Source organism: Crocodylus siamensis, chromosome 3 (genome assembly GCF_052110815.1).
Source record: "Crocodylus siamensis isolate JL-2025a chromosome 3, ASM5211081v1, whole genome shotgun sequence".
In the NCBI taxonomy this organism is placed as follows: domain Eukaryota; kingdom Metazoa; phylum Chordata; order Crocodylia; family Crocodylidae; genus Crocodylus; species Crocodylus siamensis.
The window spans coordinates 76,424,691-76,449,627 of record NC_143397.1 but is presented as its reverse complement, the minus strand read 5'-3'; the positions used below and the strand labels follow the sequence as shown (position 1 = coordinate 76,449,627).

The following is a 24,937-nucleotide window of genomic DNA, read 5'->3' as shown; positions in this document are numbered from 1 at the left end:
TTGTTAAACAACACAAGACAAACACAGCTCAGAGTGATTTTAGGACAGGGAAGTATCAAGATAAACTTTTTAACACCTTTACACCCTATTTCTCCCCTGCTTGTACTACAGACAATTTTGCTAGTTCTCAGGTCTAACTTTTTATTCTTTACTCCCATGAAAAGAAGTTTCTTTATAGATGAAGGGTTTAATATGATGAAACAACACACTGCTAGAATGCAAGCAAGCTGAATAGTTACCAACGTGTAAATGCAGATTTTCCCAGTTATGCAACCTCAACTTCTGTCTGGCACTCAGTGGCCTGCACAGTCACTTCAGGTTATTTCTCAGCTGTGATCTGAATACGCATATTTCTCTGCGAGAACTGGCTTCAGCGTACTAGAGGCAAGGATTCTTGTGACTGATCTCTTTTACAGTACAAACTGCATAGTTGCAATAGACTGGAACAAGCTACAACACCACTTCAGTATTCTAAACTTTCAAGTTGTTTCTCACACCCACAAACAATTCTTCTATCTCCTTCAGCTAAAACCATACACTTCAAAATCTGACATGAAAAAATTCTGAGAAGGGGAAAAAAATGGTTTATGAAAAAAAATCAGACTGAATTAAAAAATAATAATAATCAGACTAGTTTCATTTCTCTCACCTGCCTGCTTTTATAGGCCAGCAAGGTTCTTTACCTGCATTCTCTAAAGCCACTGAATTAGATTTGATTTTACTTTGCTTATGCTGTCTAAATCCTAATAGCACCTCGTTCAACTCCACTTTGAAGCACCTTGCAAACTGTAATAAGAGTTATATTGTTAACAACATGCATACACACCTGAAAACAAACATCTCAAGAGAGAAGCAGCACTCTGGCAACAGTATTAAAGAAGCTATTCAGCCTCATGCTTCATTTGTCAATATTTTTAAATTTCAAAAAATTTTACAAACATAAGCAACCTTACATAACTCATTCCCAGTATTCAGCCAAAACTACCAAAGCAATTTAAAGTATATTTCATTTCCTGTTCTTGCTCCTCTTGTTTACACTGACTGGTATCTTACCCCTGGAGCCATCGCAGGCAAATCAATAGCCCTCAGATGACCCACACCAGAAACAGTGAGGATGAAGTGAAAGGAACTCCATTTCATAATGATTGCCTACAACTAGGATGAGTGACTAACAACAGGCCAAGCACAAGATCAGGTGAATGATGTCTAAGTTCCAAGAATTCAGTCTTTTACACAATCCACAGCCAAGGGAACACCAACAGCAGCCTGTCCCACGAGTCAGCATAGACCTCAAAAAACAAAATCATTTAACCCCTCCAAAAACATTTCTCAATACACGTTTCCCTCACTTTATGCTGTACATCCGGTTCCTGGAAAATGGTGCATAACTTGAATTCGCATAAAGGGAACCCATGTTACAACATAACAAATAGGGATATGTTCCAAGACCTCAACTGTACTGACCCCCAGACCCATTTCTACCAGACAATTTTGGCACTCACCAACAGCAGAGAGGGGGAGGAGATAAGCTAGTGGGATGCTTAGAAGCCACAATGGGGACGGCAACTACAGAAACATGTGTCGCAGACAACAAGCAAGGAGGACAGATTTACACGGGAGACTATACTTTGGTGCACATCGCTACACGCAATGCACTGCACAAAGCAATTGACTGTAGGCTTTCACCACACTGATCACGTAAGAGTGAATTTACCTCACCTATAAGAAATTTTTGGTATAAAAAGGGTCACCACATAAGAGTGAATGCACACATACAGAACCCGCATAAAGCGAGGGAGACCTGTACTAGCGGTTGTTGGTTGTAGCTGTGTTGGTCTAAGAACACAGGCAGGAAAGGTTCTTTTGGTAAATGGGATATATTTTCTTAGACCAACTAGTAATAAAAGATATCATATCTACCCAAAGAATCTTGCCTTCTCAATGCTAGGGAATTTGCAAAGACACCATTTTTTTTTAATCAAAATAATTTTAAAAATTCACAAAAACAAGTCTTTCCAACATCACCAGTCAGCTTCCAGTAATGGAGGGTGACTGGGGGGTAGGATCTACAGTTCATTTACGAGCAATGTTTGTTCACAAAGGAATTATATTTATACCGATCTGACGGATCTCTGTGTAGCACACAGCACTGCTGATCCTTCCAAGGATCAGGCATTCCCACAAATGCCCTAAAATGATTTAGAACTACATCTAGGAAGGTTTTAAGGACATCAGTTATTTCAAGCCCAAAATACCTATTAAAGTTCCACAGGACTCCTCTTCTACATATTATTCAACTTCTTCACAAAGCTATTGGAACTACTGAAAAGACAACATCAGCTGATGCATCAGCATCAAGTAGATGACACGCAGCTCTCTGCATCAAACAAGAAAGTATCATGCCCACTCTTTCTTAACACTGCCAAAAACTACTCTTGCAGTGGTATGAAGAGGAAAGCACTTCAAACAACTTGCCTCTTTATAGTAGCTACCATTATTCTGGACATCTGTTCTTAACTTGCTAAACTGGATCTTTGGAGTTGCTTTGGAATCCTCATTGCTATCTACTGGTTACTCTACTAGTAGTCATGGGTTCAAAACCAATTCCTCCTGTGACCAACCAGAAGACTGTGACCTCACCCTGTTGGACAGATACGTGACCCAAAAGACCAACTCCATTCTTGGTGCAAGTCATGCTGAGGATAGAAACTACAGCTTCACACACTCCAAACTAGTATAGAATTAAGCCATCAACGTGTGAACACTCCAGCACTGCAAGCTATGCACTAGTTACCTATTGAATTAAGGTTCAAATCAGGCTCTGTGTCCTGATAATAGAAAGTCTCCACTTGAATAAAGAAACTCTCAAAATAGGGAAAGCTCCTGAGTACAGGAAATGACACTTTCATGTAAGCTATGGTCAGACTACAGAACTTCCCCCTACACACACATCCATCACATAAACGTGGCCATGAAACTAACTATTTTCAGAAATTTTCTTTGACACAATAACTCTACACGCAAGAGCTAGACACTGATAAATTGGCCGCGTGTTCTTCCTAAGATACTGAAAGAAAGAGAAACGTTTGGTTTCTTTTTTAATTACAGAGTCATTGTGGGTGGATAGACAAAGACTGAATACACATGCATACATTCCACGTGTGTGTAAAAATGTGAAGTACACACAGGTGGAGGATTCATTAAAAGCTTTTTTTTCTCTTGAGAGCAAGACTGTAGTATTTTAAATATCAAAATCCATGCAAGACAAACATGCAGAGGATCTGTTGCAGAGAGACTACTGCAGATATTCCAATACTAAAGAACTACCATTAAAATATGTGAATTTCTGTCTACAACAAGGTAACTATGGGAAGGAAAATACCCCCACAGACTGTGCAGAAAAAACAGAGGTGACATAGGCTTGTCCCCTATCATCTACCATTAATAATTCAATGCACAGCACTAGACAGTTTTATTATTTTAAGAAGTGCTGTCTTTGTTCAACATTAACGGCCCAATTGATTTATCTGAAGCTTAAAAGGTATTCTACCCATGATGAATACATTAACTGATCAATTAGTTTGACATGAAAAGGAAACTGACCCTTCTTCCGGCACACACATGCACATCTTTGGATCACGCATTAATGAACATTTTTATTTTCACCTTTTTAATTTGCATAATAAATCATGCACCACGCAGCTCTAACTCAGAAAAATAATTAAATTTATCTTAGCTTGTCTGACCTACATGCATAAAACAGGACCATGTGCCTACTTAATGGGGTAACTGCTTCTAGCATACATTCTTATTGACCAGGTTGGGGGTAGGGGGAGGAGAAGTCAACACAAGGACAGAGGTAAAAAATGAAATATTATCAGAAATCCATGCATTTAATTACAGGCTTTGGTTCTTGAAATAACTGGTAAGTTAAACCTTTACACACACACACACACGCACACACTGATAGAAAGGATTCTTAACTCTGTTCTTAATTCTTCCTTCTATTTGCTTTCCAGAAGTTAGAAATGCAGAGTTAATCTCTCAATACCAGAGCTTATGCAAAAATTCATTCACCTAATCAGCTATCACAAGTTTGAACACTTCCCTGCAACCTGATTCTACAATTAAAATATAATTTATTCTTTAGACCTGGATTTATTACACAGATCAGATCACTAAAAAGTTTAATGTTGGACAAAAACATTCAACTTGATTATGTATATTTTGTTCTCAAGGCATTCTTCCGTCATGCACATCCAAGACTTATCAGGTGTCTATAGACAGGGGTAGGGGAAGATGCTTTAATTAGAGCAGCTCTTAGGAATAACTCTAAATAAAATGCCCGCAGCATTTCTTGTATTCAGAGCCCCAAACTTCAAAATGGTGGCAGCGATGCTTTAACTAAAGCTTGTTCAGCGAGCTTTAGTTTCATAGTTTCATAGCTGGTAGGGTTGGAAGGGACCTGAGCGGATCATCAAGTTCTACCCCCTGCCATGGGCAGGAAAGAAAGCACTCCCACCACCATTTTGAAGCACAGGATGCTGAATACACAAGATGCCAAGGCTGCTGGAGCATGTCAATTAGCACACTCCAGAAGACTTAATTAATCAAGTCTGCTCCAATGCGCTGTAATTATAGCGCGTCAGAGCAGTCATCATACAAGTGGATAGGCACCCATCTTGCCTAAAGCATCCTTCACAATAAAAAAGATTAGAAAGTGGATACTTCATACTGTTCTTCCACTGGAATGCAATATTCAGTGTTTGCCTGGTTTTATGGATGTCAGAGATCTAATTCAAAAGCAGCTGTGTGTAGAAACCAGCTCCCCATTATTTTCAAAATGAAGAAGACCTCCGAGGTCAAAAAGTCCTTAAATGCTTCACTGTTCAAGCACAGATCTTGTTTCTAAATGGAACTACTAATATGCTACCTAAATATTTGATGAAAAAATGCAACACAAATTGAAGCAGTTTAATACAAATCAGTGGTTCTCAACCTTCTTAGACTCAAAGTACCTCTCAGAAAATACTATTCACTCAGTTTTTTATTATGGGGGAAAAATACAGGCAACGCCCACTTAACGCTGTTTCGCTTAGCGCTATTTCACTATAATGCTCATTTGAAATTGATACCTGATTTCACTTAGCGCTCAGCAAGTTTCACTATAATGCTCGTGGTCGCCATCTTGGGTCATTAAAAACACTTGTGGTTGCCACCTTGGGTCGTCAAATACTTTCAGTTTCACTTAATGCTTGTTTTGTTTAACACTCGGTTTTCCAGGAACCAATTAAGAGTGCTAAGTGGAGGTTGCCTGTAGATCAATTCTTGTGTTGCAAAAAACTCAGAAGGATCACAACAGGTCAGAATATTTTTGACACTATGGATTCCTGCTTGCACCTGTAGGTGTTTGCAAACTTAATAGTCCTAATGTTGTGTAACACCCTGAAAAGGATCTCACAGTGCTGTATCACTCTGGCTGAGAATCACTGGTGTAAATCAAAGTAAACATTTTTTCATATTCAGCTTATAAAATTAACGTCTGTACTTATTGAGTTAAGCCCAGTGGATCAACACAAAGAGACAGGACTAGGGTTCAGCACCCAAAATAAATAAGGTAATCAAACTTCTAATAGCATAACTACAACCTATCTCCTTCAAGGCCTCCTTCAAGGTCACTAATGGAGAATTTCCATTTGGCAAAATCACCAGAATTGTCTGTGAATTTATTAACTATGAAAGTCCTCCAAATTGTTAAGTAAGCAAAACAAAACACTCATTTTACAAGTAACATATTAACTATTGGGGAAGCTTCTTCACAGCAAAAGAGAAGCACTCTCTTCAAAAAATACCATACACTGAGAAAATGCTCTACTTAGACACATAACAGATTACAAAAAACAAAAACCCACGAACCATCTAATTAGGACTAAAGAGATCAACCAAAAGTCAAACATCCAACACTATGTTATTGGGAAAACTATCCTGAAAAAAAAAAAATCAAGGACCTAATTCTGCCACTGGAATAGAATTTGACTCCACAAATAGCCCAATTCAAATCATGGGAATTCTTCAGGAAGTTAAAGCGCTACTCAGGTTAATTAAAATTGCAAAATCTGAGCATCAGCGCAAGGCAAAATGCTTAAACTAAACTCAACAGATATGGGAAAACAAAGTAGATACCGTCTAGTTAAAGTCAGTCCCAAGAGATGGAAAGATGGATATTATTAATAAAAATGTAGATGAAAAAGATTATTGAAAGGGGGGGGAAATGCATGAACTACAAAAGATTAGATGACACCAAATATTCAAATACTAATTGACATCCCTCCATTTGTAATGGAAACTCAAAGGATGCAGAAGGACGCAGAAGAAAACTGTCAAATACAGAAATTAAGCACTCTGGCTTCAGGTGAGAACTTAAGGTGAAAATGGTTTCCCTTCATAGTTAGTTTAGGAATGTTTTCCAATTCTAGATTGGAAAAACAGCTGAAGGAAAACTAATGTTTCCACAAGTTTCTCTCGCCTGATACAGATTTACCGCTCCAAAGAACAGAGCTGTGTGGGGACATATGGATAGGGACCCACTCGAATCAATACAGCAGACAGGGAATTTTGCAGGCTGATCACAGCGCCGGCCACTGTTTTCACAGGCTTATCATGGCAAACCCTGTCCACTGCTGATTGGCCAAGGGCTGCCTTTTGTGCAGCCTCACCCCTCGCTGCTGACTGGTGGAGAGGGATGGCCTTCATGCAGCCCTGCCCCTCACCACTTGCTGACAGAGAGGGGTGAGGTTGCAGAAAGAAGGCAGCCCGCTCAGCCAATCAGTAGCCGAGGGAGCAGCCATCCTCTTGGCTGCTTCCCTTTCTGCCAGTGGCTTCCCCTCCTCTAGTGGGCTGCAAGGCCGGGCCGCAGTGGCCACTGGCTTCCACTGGGGAGCCTGTACCTTATTTTTAGTAAGTCTTTTTCACCCGCCAAAAAATTCTGTTTAAAAAAAAAAAAAAAAAAATCGCAAAACCAGCTGGTTTTCACAGTGTTCACAGAAACTACCCTCTGTCATGGTTTCTGCAAAAATCGTGAAACTGCTATTTGATTAGCATGGAGTTTTAACTATCCCTGCTGTCTAATGCTCATGACTCAGCCCATGTCTACACAACTTCCATGTCCTATTCACAACCATCATTTCGGAAGCAAGCGCTGGCCACTCACTTCTGCTTAAACTGTGCCCAATCCCAGAAATGAGACAGCAAGTATACTTTACAAAGATCCTCAATTCATAATGGTCCTCTCAAAAATGCTGACAGCAGCACAGAGGCATATGCTCAGATACACTGCCTCATTTCCACGATTTGGCACATTTTGAGTGGAACAAGAGTACAAGGATTGCATTCAGCAAAGCTCCTGGGGATAGTACAGAAATAATATAGACAAAGCTTCAGAAGCTGATGTGGATAATTCTGAGGATAAATAGTTAATGCTCATTTTATGTACAATAGGTAGTAGTTTCTGTTGTTAATATAAAAAATGTTTTCTGTTTTGTTTGGTTTTCTTTTAATGATGGAATATCACAATACCAACAGACTACTGGAAACAATGCAGTGATGCAAAAAGAAAGCTTTGGCTAGGATACAGTGTTGATTTTTTCTAAACTACCTTGTGGTAAAAGCTACAGTGGCTTGTCTGAAGTAGGGTATTACAGAGAGGGATGGCTAAAACACATCACAGCTATCTCAAGATAAAAGCATACCGTTGGTCAGAGTTAAGACAACCCTTTAGAATACCTTTAGAGGAAGTAGTCATGGATTGCTGATAAAGATGAAGGACAGGCAATGGTCACAGAGCTAATAAAGTTTTAAAACACATTTCCTTTGAAAACAACCACAAATGTAAGATGATTGCAAATAAAAAACATGAAATGTTTGAAAAAAACTACTATAAGATCCTGTATCTGTCTGTATCAATTTTTAAATAGGTCTTTCTCTGTGACATGTGCACAAGGATTATAGATTTTCTTGATTAAGTTTCAACTTTGTAGACCAGATCCAAGGAGTTTATTTTCTATGCATTCCTGTGGGAGAAAGGTCTGAAGAAAGGCCTTTCATTTCTGCACGTATTTCCCAGAAGACCCAGCTAATGCAAGAGGAAACGTATCAGGAGCCTTTACTGAAATGATTAACATGTTCCATTGACAGAACAGGAAAAAAAACCCAATTCAACCTGAGCAATTAAACCCATTTCTTTTGTAAAGCTCATAATGAGATGGCTAAAATCTCCTTTTCAATACAGCTGCCTATTCCAGTAATTGTCAAGGTAAATTGCACTGAAATACAGAGTGTATTTGATAAAAAACGCTCTTGTGTAACGGGATACTTAAGACTGCATGCATATGTCTCAGGAGGATTACCACTTAACTCTATGTGTTTATATTCTTAAAACAAGAAATACTTTAGCATCATGAGGATGTATTTTTACAGTAGATGAGCACTGTGTAAACTGACAGCTTCACAAGTGTTCACAATAGATTGTCAGTCTATAGAAGATTACATGTATTCCTGATGCATGGTTTTATTAATGGTTAACAAGAAAAACCTCTACCTTGAAAATAAGTGTAAAGTTTTTCTGAGATCCAACAAACCAATCAGGTTTAGAAATCCATCAACAAACAAACCCTGTTTATAACAACTCCCCATACTTTTAACAATCCCAACAGAAGGAACTTAATTTTTTTTTTTATGATGCAGCAAACTGACTAGCCCTATTACAGAGAACTTCCTCTTTTAATAAACTTTTCTCCTAGTCCACGGGAGAGTTCATTATCATGCAGTTGTAATAATCTGGCAGCATTTTTAACAGTACAAGAAAAAAGGAAGGAAGCAGAGTAAAGCAATAAAATATGTCCTAATTGGATATTTTTAGTTTTCAACATATAAAGCACTGCGACCACAAGTCCCCGTTGAAGACTTCAAATTGGTTTGCAAAGTAATGACAACTCCTTCCAAAGCATACCCTTATAAATGTTAGTAAGGTTGTGCATCTTTACACTGCATACAAAGGCAACATGATGAAGTGAGCTTTTGCTCATGAGAGCTTATGTATCTATTGTTCAGTTAGCCCAAGGTGCATCTCCCACCCTGCCTCTGTATGCATTCTTACGTTCGTGATGAAGGCATTTTTATTAGAAACTCATTCTGGGGGATTTATATATCCATTCCATCCTGCAACCTTATTTACTTAAATAAGAAGGAATTCAGAATAAAAAGTTGTTATTCCAGCCTTAGGACATGCATTTTGCTTGGTTAACTAACTGCAGAAGCCTCTCTGTAGCAAGTGATCTCACATTGCAGGTCTGTATACACATACTTGAAGAGGATGGAGTGAGCAGCTTAACTCAATTTCCTGCATCCTGGCTCAAATTACAACTTTACCTGTATTTAAACATTGTGTTCATGTTTAATTTACCATGCTAGAGGGGAAAAAAACAAATGTCATGGCTTTAAAAGTAGAAAACCATAAAACTACTTAAATAGTTCATGCCATCACTAACCTCCTTTCCTATCGTTCCACACATTTCTCTTGGGGAAGGTTATAGAAGAGCCTAATTTAATTATTTGCTGAAAAAAATTACAGGTGCATCATTTTAAGATTATATATTTGAACACTTCCAACTACATCGTGTTAACTTAAAAGTCTAAGACAGTCAAGAAAAAGGAATCAGGATTTATTTTTCCACTTATTCCAGCTGTCCTACTTCTGTGTTCCATGTTATCTCATTTTACATCTTAGGACAGAGCTTCTGAATGCTTTCATTTCTCAATGACATCATTACAAAGCTGATACCACCCAGCATAGAGGTATAAATCACGATTGTTTTCAAATATGTAAACTATTATCACCGTCATATTAATTACTAAATGAGAAACAATATTATAGTTTGTCTAAACAGACTGTATTGGCAGTTTCTTAACTATCAGTGGACCTTTTTCTCCCTGTACATTACAGCCTCTGAGTATAAATGGGTGGAAGATGATATCTGGTAACAAAGGGCTCTCTAGTTTAGCAAAGACAACAAAAATTAAGTCTAGCTTACGGTTGATAAATTCCAACTAAAGATAAGGCCTAAATTTTAAGGAGTGTAATTAAGAGAGGTGCACTGATCTATCAGTATCATATTGGATCAGCACTGATAAAAGGAAAATTAACATTATCAGCTATCAGCATTTTTTGGCCAGTGTAACCAACAATGTACCAAAAAATATGCCTTCTGACTGGGACCCTCAGATGCCATGTGCATGTGCACAGCCACAGCATGTATGTGGCCAGGAACACAGCAAGGCAGCATAGATCTCATAGACATTAGGGCTGGAAGGGACCTCGGAAGATCATCGATCAGATTTCTGCATGGGGCAGAGGCAAGCTGCCCGCTCCAGGCTCGGGGCTTTCTGCACTGCTGCCTTTGCCCTAAGAGCTGCGCACTCGTCCCCTGCCCATCCAGCAGCAGTGGGAAGAGCAAGTTGTATCTCCTGCCACTGGGTTCATGGGGGATGCAGTGCAGCCAGCACACAGCCCGTAGGGCAAAGGCAGCAGGGCAGAGAGCCCCAAGCCCACAGTATTCTCTGAAGCCTGCATCCAGCTTTACTCCGCTTGGCTCTGTTCCCACGCTTAAAAATTGCAATGGTGATGCTTGAACTACAGCTCATTTGAGAAGCTTAGTTCAAGCACCCCCACTGCCATGTTTAAGCACCCAGATGCTGATTCCCTGGACAAGCTGCCCACAGCTCTGTCCCGTCCCCCAGGTCCCATTCACTGCCCTGGCTTGGCAGCACCCCCAGCCCTGCCACTGCCTCACTCCTTTTCTCACCATGGGAGCCTTGATCTGCACCCCATTCCCCTCCCCCCCACACACACTTCTTCCCCCCCACAGACTTACTTGCAGGGAGCTGGTTGCCATGCCGCCCAGCTGTACTCCTGTAAACCAGCTATCAGATTGGTATCGGCCAATATGTCTGGTGAATAATCGGCTATCGGTATAAGCCAAAAAAAAAAATCTCTATCGGTGCACCACGAGTAATTAACCACAGAAAAAGACAAAGGAGGTAGGTAATTCTCCAGCATTTGAATCCTGAAAATAAGAACCGTCTCTCTAAAAAAGAATTACTAAGCAATGTTCTAGGACCACTGTTCTTCAAAATTTAAATCCATGATCAGAATAGCTCCTTCCACTTCTGAGATGCAGAATGTGGCAAGAGAAAGGGAATCAAAGGACTCTAAAGAGGTTATCAGCCATACAGGGCAGTATACGTAATGTTTTGGTAACAGCAAAACCCCCATCTATGAAAGAATCTAACCCCTGCAAAAATACCTCTGAAGTCACAATCAGCAGAAGAAAGACAAACTATCCCATTCACTCTCCAAAACAAGCCTGCACACATCTAGGGACCAAAAATACAGTGATCAACTCTCCAAGCAGATCTCCAACATATATCAGTCAAGAAGCAGGAGATCAAAAAGGGAACTCAGCTTTCCAGTCACTTTTTAATTAAGAAAATATTAACTCTTAAAAAATGTCTCTTTTACATACAAACATCACTACCACCATCTCCCATATCCCATCCTCAGTGCAAAGGCTACCTCGCTGACTTTCTTCTGGCTTAAACATTTGTTGAACACACACACTGGTTTCTTACATTTTTGCATATGTTTTCCGAAACTAACTCTCTTCTCTCAACACCAATCTTTCAGGAGTTCTTTGTAGACTGCTGCTGCAGCACTGCCCTAGCAGCAAACAGCTATGTAATACATATTTCATACATAAAATCTGAAAATCCCTAGGAGGTGACTAGCACCATTAGTCACAACATACAATATCCAAAAAGGAACACCATCTTTCCAAAGAGCACAACTACTTTCACATCAGCTCAGTCACTTAATCTGAAAATTCCCTTTCAAATACCTGCTTAGTCCCTTCTTACATGTATGAACAGCTTAGAAATCCTACCAAGAATTAAAAGTAGTTGGGGGGAGGTGGGGGGATGCACACACTTTAAATACTTGCCTTGCTTTTATTGCTTGAGTTCATTTTCAATGCAGATGGAACCTTGTATGCCATCATACATTTAAATTTCTGCATATATTTACACACTTAAGCAAGATGCTTTTAAAAAGACAAGGTGAAGAAAACACTCATGCAGGTGTCTATTTTGACACACTGAACCACATTCTGTTTCACCTGAATGGACATCTGTGCAATTCTCTTCCACCCTGGTCAAATACCTGAAAAATCCATTAATACCATTTCTTTTGTAATGCCATGTCTTACCCTTAAGACTGAGTCACAGAAGGAGTGAAGCAGAGAAGCAGGACCAACCTGCCTTTTGCAGTTTTTCAGACACAAGAAAAGTGGAACAGAATCACACTCAAGTGACTAAGCGGTGAAATATAAACTGTCCCTTGTGTACTTACACTGCGTCCAAACCACTTGCTTCTCAAATTCAAAAGTCTACATGCACTGAATGGCTTCTCATGCTCATATAGTTAAGGCATGTCACTTCCTACAGTCAGCAGCACAGAAAGGATGATGTGATGTTTTGACTCCCTATTATTCAATTGGAAATGAATATCACCTACTGGCAAGATGAAATACTTAGAGGATGTGGAAAGTGCTGCTAGCGTGCATCCAACCACATTCTGCAGAAACTGAAATTTTCGTCCAACAAAAATGATAGGATCCAGATCCACAAAGGGTCTCAGATGCAGTAAACCTTTATGCATCCAGCTTCAGGAGCAGGATTTACAACACTTTAGTTCCTCCAAAAGCAATTGGAGAAAGTCTGGTGCCTTAGAACAGAATTCACAACAGCCAACAAGATGAACGGAGGGGCAGGAGTCTATGTCAGCCAACGAGAAATGAAAAAGGCAGACATATCTGAAATCCACCTTTTCCCTGGACTTAGGCACACACCTGCAGATCAGAATTAGGTGCCTCAGAGAGACAAATTCATAGCCTAAAACCTCTGCTTCCACTTAGGTGCCTTAGGCATCCCTTAGACTACGGCAGCTTTTCTCAACCCATGAGTAGCAACCTAGAGGTAGACCACAAGAATATATGAAAGGATCACAAACAAACTTTAAAAATGGATTCTCCTTTAAAGGGAAAAACAGCATAGGAAACCATGGCTTTTCCCTTCCAGGCTATCAGAGTTCCAGCCTGCAAGGGGCTGTTTGGGGCTCCCCATGCCCCACACTCCCACCACCGCCCCACACACTGTCAGAGAGTCAGTGAGGGCCACTGGGCCAAGACTGCCCATTGATGTTTACAAATGTGTCCTAGTACAAGAAAAGTTGAGAACCACTTCCTTAGAATACAGACAGCTGGATCACCCTTGATGCTAGTGCTGCTCACCTTTTGTACTTATGTAGTGGTTAGTGCAGTCTCAAGAAATGAGATTTGAGTTCTATGCTCTTCTCAGCCTGGGGAGGCATGGGGGTCCCCAACTTGACATTGCCTACCTTCATGGGACGGTACAATAACCCTGCTACAGACTAGGCTGAGATAGGACCCCTCTCCACACTACTGACTGAAATCTATACAGCCAAGAATGCAAGAACCATAGGACTGTAGAGAGCATAGGCACAAGTGAGCATGACTGGGCACAGATCAGTGATGAAGGTGTTCATCCACCTGGGTAGGAGTCCTATATTTCAATTTCTGTTCCAAGCACTGTTTATGCATATATTATCAATGATTATAAATGTAAAATGTACAAGCAGAGGTTTCCTGGTTTGATCATTTGCATTTCAAAACCTACTTTTGCTTAAGTTGCACTTTAGGCACCCAAGTCCTTTTTCTGGATCTGATTCCTATTTTAATTTTGAATGTGTGCTACCACACATCCAACTTTGCTGATCATTGCTTTCATTCCGTTGGTATATAAATCTGTATAAAGATTACAGCTAACCTCATATTTTTTCATGAATGAATCAAGCGGATTGAATATGCCCCTACTTCTTGTTTTTGTCTCAAGTGGGCTGCACAACAGTAAATCTACCCGTATCAAAGATTCAAAAGATGTAGAGCACAAATATGAGCACAACAGCCAACTCAGCAACATCTGTGAATTCCTCTACTTGAATACCAAAGTAGTGGGGCTACTTTTAATACACCTAACTGGCTGTGCTTCGCAACTATCAGACGTGTCTTTGATGCATTCTGAAACCATATTGTCTGACAGAGGGTGCAACAGGAATTTTCTTACTTGATTTTTGCATCCAGCAGGCAAGTCATTATTTCTTTTGTATATGGCTTTACTAAATTTTCTGCAAACACATGCATTTTGCCTGCCTTAGCGATAACTTATTCTGTAGGATGCTTCAAGAGTATTTCTATTATCCTCACAACCAAACAACACAATCCAGTTATATTTCTAACAAGCTCACCATATTTTCTCTTAAAATAGTCAGTGTGAATACCTTTTAATTGTGGGTGTTTTCTTTCAAGGTGTCTTCATAGTTTTGCCATTCATGCTACTGTTGCTCAAGACTTGCCCACACTCCACATTGTGGATCAGGCTTGTTTTTCTGTTCAGCCCATGTGAAACCATAAATAATATCTCTTTCACTATATTGACGTTTCTTTAATTCATCATTCATTGCATTTTCACATTCACATTTCATAGTCTGAGAAGCCTGTTGCTGAGTTGATATGCTTGTATAAGTGGCAGCAGTAGCTGCAGCCCTGGTATCTTCTTCCTAGTTATTTGAGCCCTTGCTTCCCTTCCACCCTCACAGGTTACTTTCTTTAACATAACCTGTTTTCAAACCACCATTCAACAAGCAAATAAAAAGCTGTCTTACAAAGAAACTTCCTATGCTAACATTACAAAAACAGTTAAGAAAATCCCAAAACTATAACTACTCTAAGCAAGCCAAAACCAAATCTACCTACTTATGACGTGATGAGAAGGAACAGACAGCGAGTTGGGATGAGACTATTTCTGATGCCAGGGAACGTTCACATTCAATGCACAACTTGGGGCAAGTCTATTACTAGATTTTACATTCGGTATCTGAAATTAAAGTGAAGTATGCTTCACTTCATTTTCAAATGCCGTGCCAATCAGTGATCACCTTGCTCACATAAAGTGACATCAGAATTGTTGAATGTCATAAATCAGGGTAGCTTCACAGATCATATGAGTTCATGCAGAACCAGGTGACCTGACCCAGTTCAGCCCAGCTATGGTGGCACACTGTCCCCTGGCTTACTCCGCCATTAGACCCAATCTCTTTGTGGAACCCTTGATGGCCTATTGCAGAAGCTCAGGGATCCACAGAACATGGTTTGAACATAATATCTGGATTAGTGCTTCTCAACCCATGGGTCGCAATAACATATACGAAAGGGTCACAGGCTTTTAAAAAGGCTCAACAAACTTTAAAAATGGATTCTCCTTCCATGGAGAAAAATGTGGGAAATTGGGGCTTTTCCCTTGCAGACTGGAGGAGTTCCAGCCTGCAAGGAGCTGCTTGAGGCCTTCTATGCCCCACACACCCACCCCTGCCCCACAAGCTGGAGCCTTGGGGCAGGGGGCAGTGGATCAGGAGCAAGGGGCACTGGGTCACGACTGGCCATTGATGATTACAAATGGGTCCAGTACTGGAATCACATAGTGAAACGCACAAAACCCAAGCAGCTGTCATTTAAATGAATAAGATTACAACATTTACCACAAAAAAACCCCCCAAAAAACAGTGTACATAAACAAACAAACAAGCTCTGCTTCTCTCTGTGACCTAGAAGCTGTGGAAGATCCCATAGGGCTCTTAGTTTCCCAAGCTCATTAATACAAAGGTATATCCGTCTCAAATTAACAAAGCTTATATAAAACTTCCTTTTTCTCTTCTGAAAGTTTCCATAGTTTGATTACTATAATTACCGAATTTAAGCCAACTAGCACTCACTACAACTGCAGTTTCAACTAGATTCCCAAGCAAGAAGCCCTATATTAGGCTAGAGTCTCTTTTAAATGCATGTTAGTGAGGGAAGGTAGGAAACATCTTAGAAATACAAAGTCAGTTAAGTGACTCACAGATTTTCAAAAGGAACAAAGAGGAGCAGGCACCCAGTGCTCACTACATTTGAATGGAACTTGTGTACCTAAATCCTTCCTATGCTTTCTGAAATTTCTCCCAAAGTAAAGTAAAGGCACCTACCTTATACTGCCTGTGTAATTCAGTTTCACAATGACAACCATGCTGCAGCCATTCAAAACTCCATAAAGCGTTTTAAAATCCTCCTTATTTTTTATCCAGCCAGTCTGCACTTTTCCCAGAGGACTGAACAAAATGCAACATATTTCAGCAATGAAACCTCTCTCAAGCCTCTTGATTGTTTGCAGCTCTGGATGCTAACACAACCGGGTGACTATGTCAGCACTATTTTTACAAGCCATTTTAATTATTAAAGCCAGCATGCACCACTAGCTCTTGCTCTGGCATGCTGTGCTTTACATCCCCATCTGGTCCTTGTTCATACTGTTGAAGCAATGACAAACTAATCCCAAACATTTGTGATTCTTTCAGACAACATCATTAGTCTCACGGCAGTTCTTGTGGACGTTATTTTATACCGATGAAGGCAAATAGCAGTAGCAGGAAGAACAATAGTTTCTTTGTCTACACAACAAAACAATGCTAAACTGTCCAGACCATTTTGAACTGCTTAATTTGTTAAGGGGTCTTCCCCCTTAGTAGACCAATTATTTAAAAATAAATTGTTAGATTAGTCTTAAATCTTCCTTCACTACATGATGTAGACTCAACTATTTGGTTTGTAAAATTTTATTACTAAAAAACAAACATGCATAGCAACCTACCTAAGAAAGGGTTTGAATACACAAGTATTCACAACCAGGGTCAATTTCCTTGTCATGTTAACTATCAACATTCAAGGGGAAAAAGAATTATATTCATTTTGCAGTTGTAAATATCCATCATTTTGAATGCAAATTCAGAGCAGGTTGCTATGATTAAACACTAGGGGTGCACCAATAAAAAGGTTTTCTTGGCCAATATCAATAGCCAATCACTCACCAGGCATACCAGCTGATACCGATCTGACACCTGATTTACAGGAATGCAACCAGGCAGTGTGGAGAGCAGTTCCCTGCAGATAAGTCTATGCAGGGGAAGGGGTGTGGGAAAGGGAAGGGGGGAGGGGAGATCGAGGTCCCCATGGTGACAGATAGAGTGGGGCAGGGGCTGGGGGTGCTGCCCAGCCAGGGTGGTGAATGAGAGCCTGGGGTGGTGGTGGGGGGGGGCAACGGGACAGAGTCACCGTGGCTTATCCAGGGAATCAATCAGAGTCTTGACACTAAAAAATCAGCTTTAGTTCAAGCACCATGTAATAAGCTTTAGTTCAAGCGCCGTCACCATCATTTTTAAGCACAGGGACACTTAACTGGACTCAGGACTTTCCATCCTGCTGTCTTTGCCCCAGGAGCCGGGCACTGGCTGCATGCACACTGCATGCCCAGCAGCAGAAGGTACTTGCCACTGCCACTGCTGCTGTGCAGGGAGGGGACAGACAGCCAGCACGCAGCTCCCAGGGCAAAGGCAGCAGGGTGGAAAGCACTGAGCCCACAGTGGGCAGCCCGCATCTGCCCCGTGCACAAATCCAGGGGGAGGCACATGCCCCCCATGCCTGCCCCGGGAAAATATGCAGCAGCGGGGATACATCCCTCCCTCCTGCCTTCGCCCCGTGCCTGCCCCCTGGAGGAGTTGCCCGCAGTTCCATCCTGCTGTCTGGCCCAGCCCTGGGTCCCATTCACTGCCCTGGCTGGGCAGCGCCCCCAGCCCCACTCCCTCCCTCACCATGGGGGCCTTGACCTGCCCCACCAATGCACTTTCCCTCCCCCATGCCCTTTCCCCTCCACAGGTGTAACTGCCCAGCTGCATTCCTGATCATGTGCATGGGCTGCAGCCAGAAAGCATATTGTATTGATCAGTACATTATGGTCTACACCAGCCAAGGAAAGCAAATAGCAAGTAATGTTAATTTTCCTTTTATTGGTGCCAATCTGATATGGAATAGATATATTGGTGCACCTCTATTAGACACACAGAAACAAGTTCTCAATACATGAAGACAAAATACATCAGAAAAAAATAACATATTAAAAGTTTTATAAAGGTGACTTTTTCCTGGAAGAGCTGATAAGTTTGCTTTGTATGAAAAGAAACAACTGAAATGAACACAACTGGAATGCTGAAATAGCAATGATCTATTAAAATAATAAAATGGGCATATAATATTTTTGTCCACAGACACCAAAACAGTCTCTCTCCAGAATCCACTGATTTGGACTGCCTAAAAGGTAGGTCAGAATAACAGACCAGGTTAGGCAGTTTGGCACTCAGGACTAAACTGCTCCCTAACCTGTAATTGTTTTTTTCTGTATTTTTTAATAGACTACTGTAATTAGAACCCTAATAAACCTCCCCTCTTGCTTCTTTTCACCACTAGTCATGCAAGCTATGCTTCTCAATTCCCTGGGCAACACAACATCCCTTTAACTGACACACAGTGCTTTAAGGTTGAGTCAGGAAACCTTAGGGACCCATGATCCAGAACAACCTGGCTCCATTCTGATATGGAGCATAGCAGTGGCTGGAGACTTTGCCTGTACCCACACCAGAGCTAAGCAGCTGAGATCCCCACCCACACCACAACCAGCAGGAGCACAGGGGGGAGGGGGAGGCAAGACAGGGGAGATCCAGAAAAAGAACAGCATGGGCACAACTCCCTGGCCCAAGTGCAGCTCCTCATCCCACAGCCCTGCTGCCAGAATACTGCCATACTCCACCACCTCCATCAGGCAAATCTAGCAGCACTGCAAACCATATGCTGCCAACCCCTACTTTTAAACCCAGAGTTTGGGGAATATTAGCTACCAGATGAGTGCTTCATAAAGCAAAAATACTCAAGCACAATGAAAGACTTGTGTTTTGTACAGACGTTCAGTTTGTCCTGGGAGAGTTGCTGCTCTCCCAGAAGAAACCATGAGTGTACAGATGTTTAGGGCTTTGTCTCCAAGAGTTAAAATGGCTGCTCCAAGAGAAAAATAGCCAGGGAACAACCAAGGTTAAATTACTCCCAGGAGTCTCTTCTGGGAAAGCAAATATATGTATATGCTGTAGCTTCTCTCAGAAGAGAACATAGTTCTCCAGCAGAAAGCATAACACACCTCCACATTGTGCTGGAAGGAAATACAGGCTAATCATGGGCAATCTGGGTCAGTCAATCAGGGCTGCCTTATGCACTGCTGCCATCAGTCACCAGGCAGACTAAGAAAACCTGCAGAGCATGTTGAAATATGTGCACAGGGATCCCCCCTGGTTCCATGGCAAGCTCACCACTCTTCAGGGCCTCAGCACTGGAATGTCCATACACATTGCTCTCAGTAAATATTTCTACTAGGAAAACAAATTCTCCAAGATCATCTGAATGTGCGTTCATGGCCATGGAATGAAAAGAAACTGCCCATACAAGACAGACAAGAGGCCTGGTGGAGTTGTTAACATTATCAGAGATGGGAAGGAAGCCATAAGTTGTAAGTTGAGTAGTGTTTGCTCAGGCTATCAAACAAGATCAACTGAAACCTAATGCAAAACTGTTTATGAAACACAGGAAAAACAGCCAGTCCAGGATTGAGAAGAGTGAAGAGTTTATACATTCTTTTGTTGAATTTACATTGATAAACCAGACCCCAGGAAGAGAGTTTCATCTGAAGCATTAGTCAGTATGAGAAGAGAAGCAGGGGAGAAGTGGAGGGGGGCAGAGACTACTACAGCACACCCAGACAGACAGGGGTTAGGAAAATAAGAACACCAAAACTATCTTCAGCACAATGCTTCAGGAAAACCACGCTTCCATATTACTCTAAAACAAACTGATTATATATTAATCTCAGTCTCTAAAAAACTTGTATTCTGCAATTTTTGATAATGTGCATTATCTAGAGACAAACCGGCGTGTATTGTATTCTAGCACTGGGACATTTCCTCTCAAGCTACTCAGGGGCAATAGTAATAAAATAATTAGATTTTAACATAAAATGAACCAATCCATCCAGTTACTAGGTACTCTAAACTTTTTTGACCAGGATCCATTTGTAAACATTGATGGCCAGTCCTGACCCAGTAAAATAGTTTAACTAGAAAACAGCCCTCTGGCCCTGCTGGTGCCCCTCACTCCCAATCCACTGCCCCCCTGCCCCCAACTCCATAGTAGGGGGTGAGAGGGGTGTGTAGGGCAGGGGCAGGGGAGCCCAAGAAGCTCCTTGCAGGCTGGAATTCTGCCAGCCTACAAAGGAAAACCCACAATTTCCCACATTTTTTCTCATTTAAAGGATAATCCATTTTTAAAGTTTGTTCACGACCCTTTCATATATTCCTGTGATCCACTTTGGGGTCATGACCCACGGGTTGAGAAATGCTGCTCTAGTACACAATCTATAGGCACAACCAAATGGAATATACTAGCCTCTTAAACTGTAGCATAACTTGGGACAGGCAAGCAGGGCACAAGCCCCAGCCCAGATTTGAAGTGGGTGCCATAAAGCAGCCAGGCAAAAGGTATTGGCACAGCCAGCAACTAGAGGGTTAACAAAGCAGCTGCTGGGTGTTGCTCCCCTCCACTGCAGTTGCCTTTCTGCCACTAAATTCACCTTTGGCAGTTGTCAATCCTGACAAAATTCAGCAATGGCTGCAGTAAGATGCACAGAAAGGTCTTAATTGACAGCTACCCTGGTAGCAGTGGGGCTGCCTCAAGCCCCGTTGCTCCAGCCCTGGCATTCACAGTGAAGTTTCCCCTGCAACAGGTTTGTCCCACGACACAAACCTTACCAGTTACACCTCTCCTCTTGAACAACAAGAAAAGAAGCCCTTCATAGGTGGCTGGCTGGTCCCCTCAACCCTAGAAAGATTAATACCATAACCAGTAGGGGTGTGCGAAGTGGGCAGTATTTGATTCATATTCAGCCCGATTCAGGGGACAATGATTCGATTCACTGATTCAGATCACTGTCCCGATTTGATTCAGCTGAATCTCAACATTTGATTCGGATTCAGAGAATCAGCAGTTCAGCCATAGACACAGCTTTATATGTTTTTTCTACGTACCATGAGGTACCAGGCACAGCTCATGAACACTGAAATGGTGGGGTGGACAGAGCATCCCATGGAAGCAAGGGGGTGGATCTGGAAGTGGACTGGTCCACTTCCAGGTCCACCACCAAGAACACAGGGGAGGCCCCCCCCACATCTCCCTGGCTCAGCGATCAGCTGAAAGGGGATCCCAGGTGCCCCTCCAGACCCAGAAGGCACCAGTTGCCAAGCTGGGGGGGTGATCCCCACATGCTCCACAGCACACCCAGAAGTGGACCAGAAGCACTTCTAGTTCTGCCTCTGAGTGCATGGGGGACTCCTCCCCGCGCTCCCACAGAATGCTTCATCTGCCCCACCATCTCAGTGTTCACAAGCCGCACCAGGTAACTCAAGGTACATAGGAAAAACGTATAAAGCTGCATCTATATACTAGCCAAGGCTGCAACTGCACTTCAACTAGCTTTGAGCATCAAGGACAATAAAAAGTCCTTTTTCTGATATGTGGGGAGCTGAAGGAAAAGCAAGGGCAACATTGGGCCCCTGCTGAACCAGATGGGGCAACTGACAACTGACACCCAGGAAAAAGCCAACCTATTAAATGGGTACTTTGCATTGGTCTTTCATCAGTCCCATGGGACACCCATGCCCGCTACGGGACAGGGAGGTCCGGGTGAGGGAGATCCCCTGCCCTCCATAAATGCTGACCTCGTGAAGGAACACCTTCAGAGGCTGGATACCTTCAAGTCAACTGGCCCTGACAATCTGCACCCCAGGGTACTCAAGGAGCTGACGAGCATCATAGCCCAGCCTCTGGCACCAATCCTTGAAAACTCCTGGAGCTCTGGTGTAGTGCCCAAAGACTGAAAGAAGGCCAATGTGGTGCCTATCATCAAGAAAGGGAGGAAAGTGGATCTGGCTAACTATAGGCCCATCAGCCTTTTATCCCAGGGAAGATCTTAGAAATATTAAAGAGGCCGTCTTTAATGGACTGGCCAACGCCAACATCCTAAGGGATAGCCAGCATGGGTTTGTGGTGGGTAGGTCTTGCTTGACCACTCTCATTTCCTTCTATGACCAGGTGACCTATCACCTGAACAAGGGAGAAGAGATAGATGTCATATATCTTGACTTCACAAATGCCTTTGATCTGGTATCCCATGATCACCTCTTGGCAAAACTGGCCAATTGTGGCCTTGGATCCACCATGATCCGCTGGCTGGGAAGTTGGCTCTGTAGTCGGACCCAGAGGGTAGTAATTGATGGCAGTCACTCGTCATGGTATCCCGTGACCACTGGGGTCCCCCAAGGCTCTGTCTTTGGACCCATATTGTTCAACATCTTCATTAATGATGTGGACATTGGAGTTAGGAGCAGACTGGCAAAGTTTGCCGATGACATCAAACTTTGGGGCGAAGCATCCATGCCAGAAGACAGGCGGGTGATCCAGGCTGAGCTGGACAGGCTCAGCAAATGGGCAGACGAGAACCTGATGGTGTTTAACACCGAACAATACAAGGTTCTGCACCTTGGGAAGAAAAACCTGCAGCATCCTTAGAGGCTCGGCAGTGCTACACTGGCTAGCACTACGGAAGAAAAAGACTTGGGGGTCATCATTGACCACAAGATGAACATGAGCCTGCAATGCGATGCTGCGGCTAGTAAAGTGACCAAAATGCTGGCTTGCATCCATAGATGCTTCTCAAGCAAATCCCAGGACGTCATTTTCCCCTTGTACTTGGCCTTGGTGAGGCTGCAACTGGAGTACTGTGTCGTTTTGGGCTCCACAATTCTAAATGGATGTGGAGAAGCTTGAGAGAGTCCAGAGAAGAGCCACGCACATGATCAGAGGTCAGGAAAACAGATCTTACAACAACAGGCTAAGAGCCATGGGGCTGTTTAGCCTGCAAAAGCACAAGCTCAGGGGTGATCTGATGGCCACCTATAAGTTTATCAGGAGTGACCACCAGGATCTGGGGAAATGTTTGTTCACCAGAGCGCCCCAAGAGATGACAAGGTCAAACGGTCATAAACTACTGTGAGACTGTTTCAGGCTGGACATAAGGAAGAAGTTCTTTACTGTCCAAGCCCCCATGGTCTGGAACAGCCTGACATCGGAGGTGGTTCAAGAACCTACACTGAACACCTTCAAGAGCAAATTGGATGCTTATCTTGCTAGGATCCTATGACCCCAGCTGACTTCTTGCCCTTTGGGTGGGGGGCTGGACTCAATGATCTTCCGAGGTCCCTTCCAGCCCAAATGTCTACAAAAGTCTATGAAAGTCTATATCCAAATCATCAAATCTCTTCGAATCGGAGGCTTCTGATTCAGAGAGATTAACAGGTCTCCTGATTTGATTTGGATTCAGATATTCGGCTGCCAAATCACCTCCAAATTGAATCAGTAACCAAAGCTTCACACAGCCTAATAACCAGAGTCTGCTTCTGATCTTTTTGCACCCCGTCAACCCCAACTTTAGCTTTATTTCTTCTGAAAAAAACATTCAGCATGTCAGTTATCCAACCCTTCCCACCACATGGCCTGATGCAGGAACCTTCCTACTCCCTGTAGGTCTCTCTATCCACTGAGGCTGCCCTATTCACTACCTGATCCCTAGCAGCTAGATGATGTCTCACAATTGAGGCTGGACCCAACTCACTCAGGGGCCAAAACACTCCCCACTCATGACGGCTTTCTGCTGTAATAGAGCATAGTCTCGGGATGAAAGAGGTAGACATTGCCGTCAAAGATGATCAGGAATAAAGTAATCCCCTGTCTGCATATCTTCCTTAATACACACATATTGACTTTAGACTCATTAAATTGTAAAAGCCCATTAGCAAAGTCTGCTGTGAACAAATATGACTTCTCTCAAGAGAACATCTGACCCCACCATCTGTAGAGGCAAGTTTCAACTCTTACCTGCTAAATTATCTTAAAGTCTTTCAGATTCTAGGGTTTGGTTTCATTCTACAACCTGCTGATAACACTAGAATCAAATAAAAGGAAAAAAAAAAAAGGAAATACCACCACTAAATCCACAAGCATGTTGGTGCCTTTCTTTGTATTTCCTTTTATTAATTGAATTCAGAAGGCTTAACCTAACAGAAAAGCTATACACACACAAACATACTTAAAATTGATAACAATAACTACTTTTAGCCAGCTGCATGACTGCAGATGCATGGCTACAATTCAGATTTAAAGATTTAAACAGCTTTACAAAACATATTTAGATTTCTGCTTAATTCTGCTACCTCTGCACTGTGTGGTTTCACAGTATCATGTCATGACCACATGCAATAGTATCAACAGACCAGACAAATGTGCAATGACCTTACTATAAGACAAAAAAAAAGTTCTAGTAACATGGTAAAAAATGTGATGGCCTCTAAAATTCTTTTTTTAAATCCTTGCAAATACCTCTAACCTAAGTTTAAATTTAAAAAAATCCTATTAACATTAGCACCACAGTTGCACCTGCATTGCACTGTTGATTGACCCAAGCTCCAGGATCACAATGGTAACTAAGGTGTGCTCAAATTAAAACATTTAAAAATAGAAATATGTCTTCTGATTGTCCAATGCCTATCTACAGCACAGAAACAAGGAACCACACACCACAATACTACATTCAAAGAACTGCAGTTCAAAAAAATTTCCGCTTGCTTTTTTAAAAGCAAGATAAGAACATAAACCACTCTCTTCCTGAAAAAGTAATATACATGCAACTACATTCAAATAACAATTATAGATCGTCCTTATCTGTATTGTAT

General features: G+C 42.0%; 1 protein-coding gene across 10 annotated transcripts in view; it reads right to left on the bottom strand.

Annotated features, from left to right (window-relative positions):
* SEMA4D (semaphorin 4D) overlaps window positions 1-24,937 on the bottom strand; it is a 159,319-nt gene that overhangs the window by 99,783 nt on the left and 34,599 nt on the right. Inside the window, exon 1 of one of the 10 annotated variants that reach the window (XM_090038543.1) lies at window positions 16,211-16,355. The exons of 8 other annotated variants lie outside the window; for them this stretch is intronic. The gene's annotated coding sequence lies outside the window, so the exon portion shown is untranslated. Of the gene's footprint in view, window positions 1-16,210; window positions 16,356-24,937 lie in introns of those variants that run through there. One more of the 10 variants, XM_090038548.1, reaches the window with a different exon arrangement.